This window comes from Capra hircus, chromosome 5, assembly GCF_001704415.2.
Source record: "Capra hircus breed San Clemente chromosome 5, ASM170441v1, whole genome shotgun sequence".
Lineage (NCBI taxonomy): Eukaryota > Metazoa > Chordata > Mammalia > Artiodactyla > Bovidae > Capra > Capra hircus.
This window is the reverse complement of record NC_030812.1, coordinates 101,189,905-101,202,731: the sequence shown is the minus strand read 5'-3', so window position 1 is coordinate 101,202,731 and position 12,827 is coordinate 101,189,905. Positions and strand designations below refer to the sequence as shown.

The 12,827-nt window shown below is 42.5% G+C and overlaps 1 pseudogene; it reads right to left on the bottom strand.

Moving 5' to 3' along the window:
- Positions 410-12,827, bottom strand: part of LOC102185252 — a 76,965-nt pseudogene continuing 64,547 nt past the window's right edge.

The following is a 12,827-nucleotide window of genomic DNA, read 5'->3' as shown; positions in this document are numbered from 1 at the left end:
AACCCCATGGACTGCAGCCTACCAGGCTCCTGCACCCATGTGATTTTCCAGGCAAGAGCACTGGAGTGGGTTTGCCGTTGCCTTCTCTGAGACGGTAAAGTGTCTGCCTACAATTAGGGAGACCCGGGTTCAGTTCCTGGGTCGGGAAGATCCCCTGGAGAAGGAAATGGCAATCCACTCCAGCACTCTTGCCTGAAAAATCCCATGGATGGAGGAGCCTGATAGTCTACAGTCCATGGGGTCACAAAGAGTAGGACAGGACTAAGCGACTTCACTTTCACTTTCTAGACTAGAGCTAACTGGTTAACACACTACCATATTCAGTGTATTCTGTATTGGATTACACATTTACATTTACAAGTCTGGTATATAATTTCACTTCTTTCATGTAATAATTAACATCCTTCATTTAGCTTGAAGAACTCGCTTCAGCAACCTTGTAAGACAAATCAGTGTTGGTGAACTCCTTCAACTGTTGTTTGTTTGGGAAAGTCTTTTTCTTGTCTTCATTTCTGAAAGACAACCTTCCTGAAAAAAGTATTCCTGGCTGGCAGGTTCATCAGTTTGAATATATCATCCCTTCCTCTCCTGGCTTGACAGGTTTCTTCTCAGAAGTCCACTGATATTCTCAAGGGAATTTCTTTTTTGTGAGTGTTTGCTCTTACTTTGATGCTTCTAAAATTCTCTCTTTGGCTTGATTATAAACAATGCATCTTGGAGACGATCATTTTAAGTGAACTCTGAGGGGTGACCTATTAGCTCCATGAACTTGGTTGCCTAAGTCTCATCAGATGTGTGACTTATCTGGTATTATTTCTTAAAATACAATCTCTGTCCCTTTCTCCCTCTCTTCTCCTTCTGGGACTCCAATAATGTGCAGGTTGTTACTGTGAACGTTATCCCAGAGTTCGCACAGGTTCTTTCACACCTTTTTAGTCTTTTTTCTTCTTTGTCCTCTGGCTGGCTAATTTCAATTTTCTTGTCTTGTGCCTCAAAAATTCTTCTGCTGTTGCTGCTGCTCTCTGTAGCATTTTTTATTTTGTTGCATTTCATTCATTGTAATCTTAAGCAACATAATTTCTGTTTGGTTCCTTCTCTTTTATTGCCTCATTGCACAGCTTGAGGGATCTCTTTTTTTGCCTCGTTGCACAGTTGCCTGACCAGGATAGAATACAGGCACAGCAGTGAAAGCATCGAATCCTAACCACTAAACCATCAGCAAACTTCCTGTTTGCTTCCGTTTTTATGATTTCAGTCTCTGTACTGAAAAAAAAAAAAACTGAATTTATTCTGCAGAGCACCTCAGAGCCTGGGCACAACTACTCTCTGCTCTGGGACCCGCAAACTGCCAATAGGAGCCGGCATGCTACAACTACTGATGCCTGTGCACCTAGAGCCTGTGCTCCACAGCAAGAGAAGCCCCCACAGTGAGGCCTGCTGTCCACAAAGAAGAGCAGTGCCTGCTTGCCGCAACTACAGAAAGCCCATGTGTGTCAACCAAGACCCAAGGAAACCAAAAATTGAAAACAATAATAACAATAATAATAATAAATAATCATTTTTCAATCTTATTTTGTTCACATATTCTTTCCCCGGATTTGATTGTTTATCTGCATTTTTTGGAGTTCCCTGAGCTTTTTGGTGGGTATACTTAATTTCTCTCATCATATGTCATTTATTTCATCACTTCCCAATGGTGAGTAGCCATGTGAGCTGCCCTGGGAGAAATCCTGGGCATCTTCTAATCCCCAAGCACAGCCTAGAACTATGAAGACTGCAAGCGTGACTGTAGATCGGAGCCCTGGACACCATGCAGAGCCATCAGCCAGGGACTGGGTGGGTTCAACTCACAACAGGCCATCACTCTCAGGTCTTATATTAGTTCAGCAGCCTCTCCACGTGTCCAAAATGGAATTGGGGGGGAGGGGGTGTTGTGAAATGTAATCTTTACTTGGCCATTCCTACATGACAGCCCTTTCTACCCTGAAGAATCACAGCAGGATCACATTTACTTTTTCAGTAGTAACCAGATTAAAGCAATCTTGAAACAGTTTGTTTTTCAGAGGAGTCAATTAGTCTGAAATTCTTCCTTCAAGAATTCAATCATATCAGGCCCCTCTATCCACATCTTTAAAATGTAAATAGACAAACATACCTGATTTTCCCATCTATCCCTTCTTCTGGAACCCCTCTGTCTAGGTATCCACCTTCTTGCCCTCTTCTCCCATGTGCATTCAGGCTGTGGGTGGGCACTAATTTGCCATCCATCAACTTAGAGAGAGATATGAGCTGATATAATTTGCTCAGAAGGATAGATAATTGGGCAGACAAGAAATGGCAACGTTCTGAAGAAACAGTAGGCAAGGATGGAAAGAATGTATTTATAAGGATTTGATAACCAAGTAGACATGGGAGAAGAGCAAGGAGGAATCTATATCTGCTTGAGGAATAAACAGATCAAGTAACCTACAGAATGAGAGATGAAAAGGCAGAGGTAGATACCTAGAGTTAGAGTTTTAACTGATCCATGAACACTTAAGCAGGATAAGGAAAGCTGTATCCATTCTCTCCCACCAGCAAATTCCTGCTTTGAAATCCACACCCAAGTTGGTGCCCAAGGACAGGTTAAAAACAGATGATGTGACATCTCAGGGAAGAACATACAGGAATGTTCAGGATTGGGTTTTTCCCATGAGTTTGTGAAATGAAAATATCTCCTGCCACATCAATAAACAAGAAATGTCACCGCCATCAATGATTTCTGGTCTCCAGCTGTGAATGAGGGCTCCCAAAACTGATCCAGGGGATGCTGCCACCCCGCATGGTGATTGCTGAGGAGCTGGGGAATGCAAGCAGCAGCTGTCTGCCGCTCCTTAAGGTGAACAGGGAACCAGGGTTGCCCCAGATAGCTGAGCTGCATGTGGAAGCATTGAATCCAGTGAGTCCAGAGGCTTGCATCTTCCCACACATAGAACGCTACATTCCTTAACTTGACACCTGATCTTTGATGTTCAGACTCCCTGCTCCCTTTGTTGCAGACTTGTATACAGCCTGACTTCCCCTGCTGCCTCTTTGGAGCAGTTTTCTCAGAGCTACTGAGATGCTGCCTCCAGGGCTTAGAGTCCTAAGTATTCCCACCAAATAAAATAAAATAAAATAAAATAACCAGGTTCTGACTATACTTTTCGGTCAACAAGGTCATCTTGCTAGGAAGGAGGGTGTGAATGTGGACCAAGTTTAGATACGTTTTCTAAGCAAGAGTGACCTGGAGCATCTGTGATTCCGGGCAAATTCATGCCCTCATTAGCCTTTGAAGAAGGTGAGAAAACAGGGCAGTGCACTCATCGTATATTTCCTTTGAGGTAAATGGTGTTTGAGGACCAGTCCTCTAAAAGCATGTGACATGGAACTTGGTAGTAATTAACAAAGCAAAAGAAAAATTTACTTTATTCAGAATATTTCATTTTGAGAAATTTCCATATAACACAATCACAGGTCAGCACTATTCTATTGAAATACAGGCAATTAGAATATCTGCGGCATGATTTTGTATTTAATACAACATCATGGAAAAGTCACTGTGGATGTTCCCAGGGCACTCAGTTCAACATCATCGTACTAGAGCTAATCAATGAATATAGTAAAGTTGCAGGACATAAAATCAACACACAGAAATCCCTTGCATTCCTATACACGAATAATGAGAAAGTAGAAAAAGAAATTAAGGAAACAATTCCATTCACCATTGCAATGAAAAGAATAAAATACTTAGGAATATATCTACCTAAAGAAACTAAAGACCTATATATAGAAAACTATAAAACACTGATGAAAGAAATCAAAGAGGACACTAATAGATGGAGAAATATACCATGTTCATGGATCGGAAGAATCAATATAGTGAAAATGAGTATACTACCCAAAGCAATTTACAAATTCAATGCAATCCCTATCAAGCTACCAGCCATATTTTTCACAGAACTAGAACAAATAATTTCAAGATTTGTATGGAAATACAAAAAACCTCGAATAGCCAAAGCAATCTTGAGAAAGAAGAATGGAACTGGAGGAATCAACTTGCCTGACTTCAGGCTCTACTACAAAGCCACAGTCATCAAGATAGTATGGTACTGGCACAAAGACAGACATATAGATCAATGGAACAAAATAGAAAGCCCAGAGATAAATCCACACACATATGGACACCTTATCTTTGACAAAGGAGGCAAGAATATACAATGGAGTAAAGACAATCTCTTTAACAAGTGGTGCTGGGAAAACTGGTCAACCACTTGTAAAAGAATGAAACTAGATCACTTTCTAACACTGCACACAAAAATAAACTCAAAATGGATTAAAGATCTAAATGTAAGACCAGAAACTATAAAACTCCTAGAGGAGAACATAGGCAAAACACTCTCTGACATAAATCACAGCAGGATCCTCTATGATCCATCTCCCAGAATTCTTGAAATAAAAGCAAAAATAAACAAATGGGACCTAATTAAAATTAAAAGCTTCTTCACAACAAAGGAAAATATAAGCAAGGTGAAAAGACAGCCTTCTGAATGGGAGAAAATAATAGCAAATAAAGCAACTGACAAACACCTAATCTCAAAAATATACAAGCAACTTATGCAGCTCAATTCCAGAAAAATAAACGACCCAATCAAAAAGTGGGCCAAAGAACTAAATAGACGTTTCTCCAAAGAAGACATACGGATGGCTAACAAACACATGAAAAGATGCTCAACATCACTCATTATTAGAGAAATGCAAATCAAAACCACAATGAGGTACCACTCAAATGCATGAGAAACTGTAGCGAGGCTGGACACTGAGGAGCTCAATTTCACCCTTTCCAGGACAGAGACCAAAGATTACACGGGATCAGCTAACCCCACTCACCTATCTCAGACTTCATCCCATCTTCCTTCTCTGGGGGCACTTCCTCCTCACTCCCCTCAGAGGTAAGAGGAGCCCCAGGCACTGGTACCTCTTCGGCATCATCATAACCCTCACCAAGGGCATAGGTCTTCTGATCTGGGGCTTCTGAGAGCATAGCAGGGGTCAGATGAACCCACAGTAAGTGGGTTGGTCTGGGAAATACCTAAGATCTCTTCTGATCCAGAGTTTCTGAGCTGCTAAATAGAGGCACGAGTCACTCTTTGTTTCAAAGGATTTTTTTCTCTTAGACCATGTTTCATTTTGATGTGTCCATAAACCAAAACATGATTTAACATATCTTAATATTTCCTAACTGAAAATATAGATCTCAAAGCAACTCTCCTACCATTGAGCATTACTAAAGTATTTTGACAAACTGTGCTTTACAGATGTTATTTTTAAAACCAGCGTGTGTCTCTTGTGATTCTGAACACAGGGAGCCCAGCCCCAAATGTGAGACATCACAGAACAGCCAGAGAAGAAGGACAGACCCGATCTGGACACAAAGGATCCCTCCAGTCCATCAGAGGAAGACTGTTCCCCTTACATCTCCTCTCTATGAGGAGAGAAATTCTCCTCCGCAACACTCAGCTGAAGCAGGTCCACCTCTATTACCTGGAGCAGATCTGGAGTCATTGTTGTCCTCACCATTTGACAGGAAGCCTAGAGTGGAGAAAAACAACTCACAGAAGGACCCTCCCCACACCCAAAGGACCTGAGTTAAGGCTGAGAAGGGGCAGGTCTGGCTCTTGCAGTGTAGACAGAGGCTGGGGGCTCACAGGGCTGTGAGAGGACATCCTGCCACTTTGGAGAGCCACCTCTGTGAACTTGGGGAACGTATGGGTTCTGCAGATGCTGAGGAAATGCACACACCCAGTGGGTGTGGCAACCAGGGGTCCCAGGAGGGCAGACAGAGACACCCACCTGGGCTGCCCAGAAGACCCTCCTTCTGAGTCACAAGGTGATCGAGCTCCTCATACACAGCTTCAGCAAGAGCATCTTCATAGCAGGATGAGGCTGAGAGATCCCCCAGCAGATCAGAGATGCTGCCCCAGACACCCTGATACAGCAGGCTGAGAGATTCTCTAGCAGGTCAGAGGTGCCACCCCAGACACCCTGGTACAGCAGGCCCACTCTTAATCTCCCTGATGTTCACATGGAGGCTGCCTGGACCTCTGCATCATCTTCCACCCCATGCACCATGTCAGCACCTTCTCCCCTCATCTGACCTCAATTAACAGCTCAGCCCTGACTCTGTCTGCTTTCATAGGAGAGGCCATGACTTATGAGAGTTCACGCCCCAGTCCTAAGAACCTCTGTCTACTCACCCCTTAGTGCTCAGCACACAGTGCATAGAGTTCTTCGGACTCACAACAGTGACCTGGCCTAGGTTCCCCTCCTAACACCTGTCCCATCTCCTGCCTCCACACACTCTCCCTGGTCCCCAGTTCCCCCTGCAGCCCACCTCTGCGCTCTGCTCTCCATCTGAACACCTGAGTCACCAGGATGACGAGGACCAGGAGGAGAAGGGACCCCAGGATGAAGCAGAGGACCCCAGGCAAGGAGAAGATGCCAGGGAGAGGACTTGAAACTGGTCTGGATCCTAAAGAGAACAAGGCAACAGGGTGTGGAGAAGGTCCTGGGCACAGAGAGACCCCCTGTGCCAGCATTTCCAGGGACTCCAGACAATGGCATCCCAGCCTCAGACACAAGTTCACTGACAGTGACCTGGTTCCCCCAGGTCTCATCCTGAGATGGGTCAACTCCACTCCGGCCAGAGTGGCCCCAAAGCAGAGCTGGGGATTGTCAGGGAGCTGCCCTGCTGAGACAGCCTCTGAGGACCTGGCTCATCTCTTCTCCTTGGGCTTCAGGAGACAGAGCGTCAAACAGTCCTGGGACCCACACCTTGCTGATGAGGAGCAACACACAGAGGCCAGTGGGAGAACCTTAGATTCTGCAACACAGAAACCAGTCTCCCTTGGACCCCAGTCATGAGAAAAATGTGGCCCCAGGAACCAAGGCAGAGGAGTTCCCCAACATAACGCCCTGGGCTCCTCCCCACCAGCCAGGGCTCCTCAGGCTCTTTCCTCTCCTGAGCTGTCAGAGAGCCACAGAACAGGTCCCCAGACCTGAGTATCCTCTCCAGCCCATGGATGTTCACAGTACCTGCTGGAGTCAGGGGCAATGTTTTCCTTACACCTAAAGAGAAAATCAGCAGTGTGAGGAAAGGGAATTGGCCAGAATGCAGGGCAAACTGATTTTTCCCTCCTGAGCCTGAAATCACCCCTCAGTCTCCACAACACCAGTGTCCCACCCTCCCAGCTCCCCCATCCTAGATCAGAGCCCCAGGACCTGGACACTGTCTGAATACAAACTCCCCACCATACCTGGCCCAGCCCACTGCCCCGCACTGCCCCAGCCCACCCAGGGTGGACCCCAATCCCCTCGCTCACCAGAGCACCTCACACCAGCAGCCTCCTCGTGCTTGCAGTCGCTCTGCCCCCAGGGCTCCACAGCACAGTCCCACAGGGAGGACTCCCAGCCCTCGCACTGCACCTCATCCAGCCAGATGCTCCCATTTCTAGGGCCGAATGTCACGGCCTGCACGGCTTCCAGGGCCTGGCCACAGCCCAGCTGCTGACACACCACCTCAGCCTCTGCCAGGCTCCAGGAGTCATCACCCACGGTGCCCCAGGAGCCGTTGTGCCAGACCTCCACCCACCCTGAGCAGTCGCTGTCTCCTCCCCTGAGCTGGAGCTTCTCTCTGTCTGAAAAGGCAGCAGTCCCTCTTGTGACTGCCCTGGTGGGAGGAAGGAGCCCCTGGGAGCCACAGGGGAGGGGGCGGGGCTGACGTACCTGTGCAGGGGGCAGCAGTTGGACAGCTCTTGGGTCTTCTTCCTGCACAAAATAGGGAAACAGTGGATCAGGAATAGCTGGGGGTGGTCCTGTCCCCAAATAAGATTATCTAAGGCCCTTGGGTCAGTGCAAATGACACGTGAAGACACAGGCTTGTTCATTAACTCCTGGGCTGAAACTTTCACTGCATCTGATCACCAGCTGAAATTACTTTAAATATTTACTTGTTTATCAGTCTTCACATCCCACAGCAAATATAAACATAGCCATCTACAAATGTACACATATGCCCCTCTGAATAAAAGGTCCATTAGAAGAAGGACCTTGTATATCGTATATGTGCCATGTTTCTGCTATTAGGACAGTGCCTGCACATTGTATGCACTCATCCAACAAGTATCTATGGAAAACCTTTTCTAAATACCTAGATAAGGGCTTGATAAATAGTTACTGAATGAATGAATAGATATATAAAATTCAGTAAAATAAAACTTCTTTAAATCCACACTAATCAGTGAAATAGTAAACCAAATATCAGTGAGTGTAATAGCCTATGATAATAGCTCATAGTAAAAATGATTAGTCCAGAAGAACAGAGTTAATTTATACTCAAAATCTCACATATGTAATTTTAATGGAAAATTATTAAATAGATTATAAGCTGCTCTTACCTACTACTCAGTGTGAAAAGTGGGCAAGTGAAGACTACTGTTGTAAAAGGAAACTCTTTTTTAAATTTATGTTTAATTGGAAGATAATTGATCTACAATGCAGTGTTCATTATGTGTGTGTGTGTTAGTTACTCAGTCGTGTCTGACTCTTTGTGACCTATGGAATGCAGCCCACCAGGCTACACTGTCCATAGGATTTTCCAGGCAAGAATACTGGAGTAGATTGCTATTCCTTTCTCCATTGGATCTTCCCTATCCAGGAATCGAACCCAGGTCTCCTGCACTGCAGGCAGTTTCTTTGCTGTCTGAGCCACCAGAAAAGCCCATAGTGATGGTTAGGAATCTCTTAGAAAGGAAATATACAGGAAAGACTTAGTAGAATTCTAAGAAGATATATGTACACATATATGTACACATTGAGTAAGGAAGAAATTTTTGCAATAGAGTAAAAAAAAAAAAAAACCTACCGAGAAAAATTTGTATTGAGAAGATGCAGAAATAACAAACAAAATACTGAAAAGTATATATAAAAGAATTGAAGCCAAGAGAAATAAATACAAATTCAAAGCAACACACACACACACACAAAAAAAACCAGAAGGGTAAATAGTACCTGTCATAAAGTATCAAAATTTGTATATTCTTTCCAGATCATCCTATTAAACCTCCTACCCACTCTATGCAGAGAATCTCTGAGAAAATGATGGCAGGACCTTTGTGAGTGGGTTGCTCATTTTCATGGTCAAAGACTTTACCACCTCTCAATTCTCAGTGTTTAATTGTAGGAAAAATATCATCAATAAAAGGTCTAATAGTTTACTGCCTCTTTGGCCTCAAATGGAAAAGACGAAGAGATGAAAAAAGAGAGGCAAGGAAGGGAGTGAGCCTCTGCTTTTGAAATATCTCTCACCACATTCTTAGCGGTGGGTTTCAGGCAGCATCCAGCATACCATTCAAGGTGTACCTGAATGGGGTGTGTGTGTTTGTGTATGTGGAGGGGGAGGGAAGAAGAGAGAGAAACAGAGAGAGAGAGAAAAATGTTGAAGGAAGTAAGGTGCTATGGTTTAACTATTTGTCGCCCTCCCCAACATTTACTTATTTCATTCCGCATTCATTTTCAAAATCCCAGTTCCCAATGTAACAATATTTAGTGGTGGAGCCTTCTCAAACTCTTCCAAAAACAGAAGAAAGAAACACATCCAAACTCATTTTATGAGGCCAACATTATTCTGATACTAAAACCAGATAAGGACACCACAAGAAAAGAAAATTACAGGCTAATACTCTGATAAATATGGGTGCAAGAATCCTCAACAAAATATTAGAAAACTGAATTTGACAATACACTAAAAGAATCATACACCATGATCAAGTGATGTTTGTTCCAAGGATGCAAGGATAATTCAACATTCACAAACTAATCAATGTGATACACCAAATAAAGAAAATGAAAGGAAAAATCCTATCTCAAAGGATGCAGAAAAATGTTTGACAAATTCAAAATCCATTTATGATAAAAACTCTTTTACAAAGTAGTTATAGAAGGACTGAATCTCAATATAATTCAGGCCATATGAGCAGTTCACAGCTAATATCATACTTGACTGTAAAAAACCGAAAGCTTTTCCTCTGAAATCAGACACAAGACAAAATTATCTACTCTCACCACTTTTATTCAACTTAGTTTTGGCAGTCCCGTCCAGATCCATCAGGCAATGAAAAGAAAATCAGAATCCAAATCTGAAAGGAAGAGGCAAAACTGACACTATGTGCAGATTGAAAAGTGAAGTGTTAGTCGCTCAGTCGTGTCTGACTCTGTGACCTCAAGGACTGCAGCCTGCCAGGCTCCTCTGCCCATTGGGATTCTCCAGGCAAGAATACTGGAGTGGGTTTCCGTTCCCTCCTCCAGGGGATCTTCCCAACCCAGGGACTGAACCCAGGTCTCTTGCATTGCAGATGGATTCTTTACCATCAGAGTCATGAGGAAGGAGACTCCCTTACATGATATTATATGTAGAAAACCCCAAAGACTTCACCAAAAATACGAGGAATAATACACTCAGTAAAGTTGTAGAATGAAAAATCTATATAAAAAAATCAGTTGCATTTCTATGCACTAACAACAAACTGCCATGAGGAGAAACTGAGAAAACAATTCTATTTACACTTGCATGAAAATGAATAAAATATCTAGGAAAAAATTTAACCAAGGAAGTGAAAGACCTGTACACTGAAAACTATAAGATACTGATGAAACTTACTGAAGATGACTCAAATAAATGGAAAATATTCTGTACTCATGGATTGGAAATCTAATATTATTAACATTCCCATACTACTCAAAGCATTCTACAGATTCACTGCAATCCTTACCAAAATTTCAATGGAAATTTTCACAGATACAGACAAACAATCCTAAAATTTTCATGGAACCACAAAAGATGCTGAATACCAAAGCAATCCTGAGAAACAGTAATAAAGCTGGAAGTGTCATACTTCCTGTTTTCAAACTATATTACAAAGCTATATTAATCAAAACAGTATGTTATTGGTATAAAAATGGACACAGAGATCAATGGAACAGAATAGAGAGCTCAGAAATAAACCCACATTTGTATGGTCAATTAGTTTTGGACAAAGAAGCCAAGAACATACAATGAGGAAAGGACAGTTTTTTCAGTAAATGGCATTGGGAAAACAGGACTGCCATGTGCAAAAGAATGAAACTGAACCACAGTCTTACACCACACACAAAAATTAACTCAAAATAGATTAAAGACTTGATCATAAGTCCTGAAGCCACAAAATTTCTACAGGAAAAAAACAGAAAATAAAATCGTTGACATCAGTCTTCATGAGGATTTTTTGGATTTGACAGCAAAATCAAAGGGAACAAGAGTAAAAACAAGCAGCTGGAACCACATAAGGCTACAAAGCTTCTGCCCAATTAAGGAAATCATCAACAAAATGAAAAAGCAACCTATGGAACTGGAGAAAATATTTACATGTTATATTTCTGATAAAGACTATTATCCAAAATACACAAGGAACTCACATAACTTAGTAGCAAAAATCAAATAATATGACTTTCAAAAAATGGGCAGAGACACTGATAATTTTTTTAAAGAATACATACAACTTGCCAATAAGTACATGAAAACATGCTCAACACTACTAATTATCAGAAATTACAAATCAAAACCACAATGAGATATGACCTCATACCCTCTAGAAAGGCTTTTATCAAAAAGAAGAAATAACAGGAGTTGAGGAGAATGTGAAGAGACAGGAAAGCTTTTGCACAGTTAGAGGGAATGTAAGTTGATGCAGCCCCTATGGAAACAGTATTGAAGTGCATCAAAAATTGAAAATAGAATTGCCATACGATTTAGCAATTTCACTTTGGGGTATTTATCTGAAGGAAACACTAACTTGAAAACCCAATGTTCACTGCAGCAATATTTGTTCAGTTGCTAGGTTGTGTCTGACTCTTTGCAACCCCATAGATTGCAGCACGCCAGGTTCCTCTGTCCTTCACTATCTCCCAGAGTTTGCTCAAATTCATGTCCACTGAACTGGAGATGCTATCTAACTATCTCATCCTCTGTGGCCCACTTCTCCTTTTGCCTTCAGTCTTTCTCAGCATCGGTATCTTCCAATGAGTCAGCTCTTCTCATCAGGTGGCAGAAGTACTGGAGCTTCAGCTTCAGCATCAGTCCTTCCAATGAATATTCAGAGTTGATTTCATTCAGGATGGACTGGTTGGATCTCCTCACTGTCCAAGGGACTCACAATTCACTTGTGGCATCCAAGCACCACAATTCAAAAGCATCAATTCTTTGGCAATCAGCTTCTTTATAATCCAACTCTCACATCCATACATGACTACTGAAATAAACACAACTTTGACTATATGGACCTTTGTCAGCAAAGTGATGTCTCTGCTTTTTAATACTCTTTCTAGGTGTGTCATAGCTTTTCTTCCAAGGAGCAAGCCTCTTTTAATCGCATGGCTACAGTCACCATCAGCAGTAATTTTGGGGCCCAAGAAAAGAAAATATGTCTGTATCCACCTTCTCTCTTTTTATTTGCCATGAAGTGATGGGGCCAGATGCCATGATCTTTGTTTTCTGAATGTTGAGCTTTAAGCCAACTTTTTCACTCTCCTCTTTCACCCTCAACAAGAAGCTCTTTATTTCATCTTCTCTTTCATCCAGTAGAGTGATGTCATCTGCATATCTGACGTTGTTGATATCTCTCACAGAAATCTTGATTCCAGCTTGTGATTCATTCAGCCTGGCATTTCCTATGATGTACTCTACATATAACTTAAATAAACAGGGTCACAATATA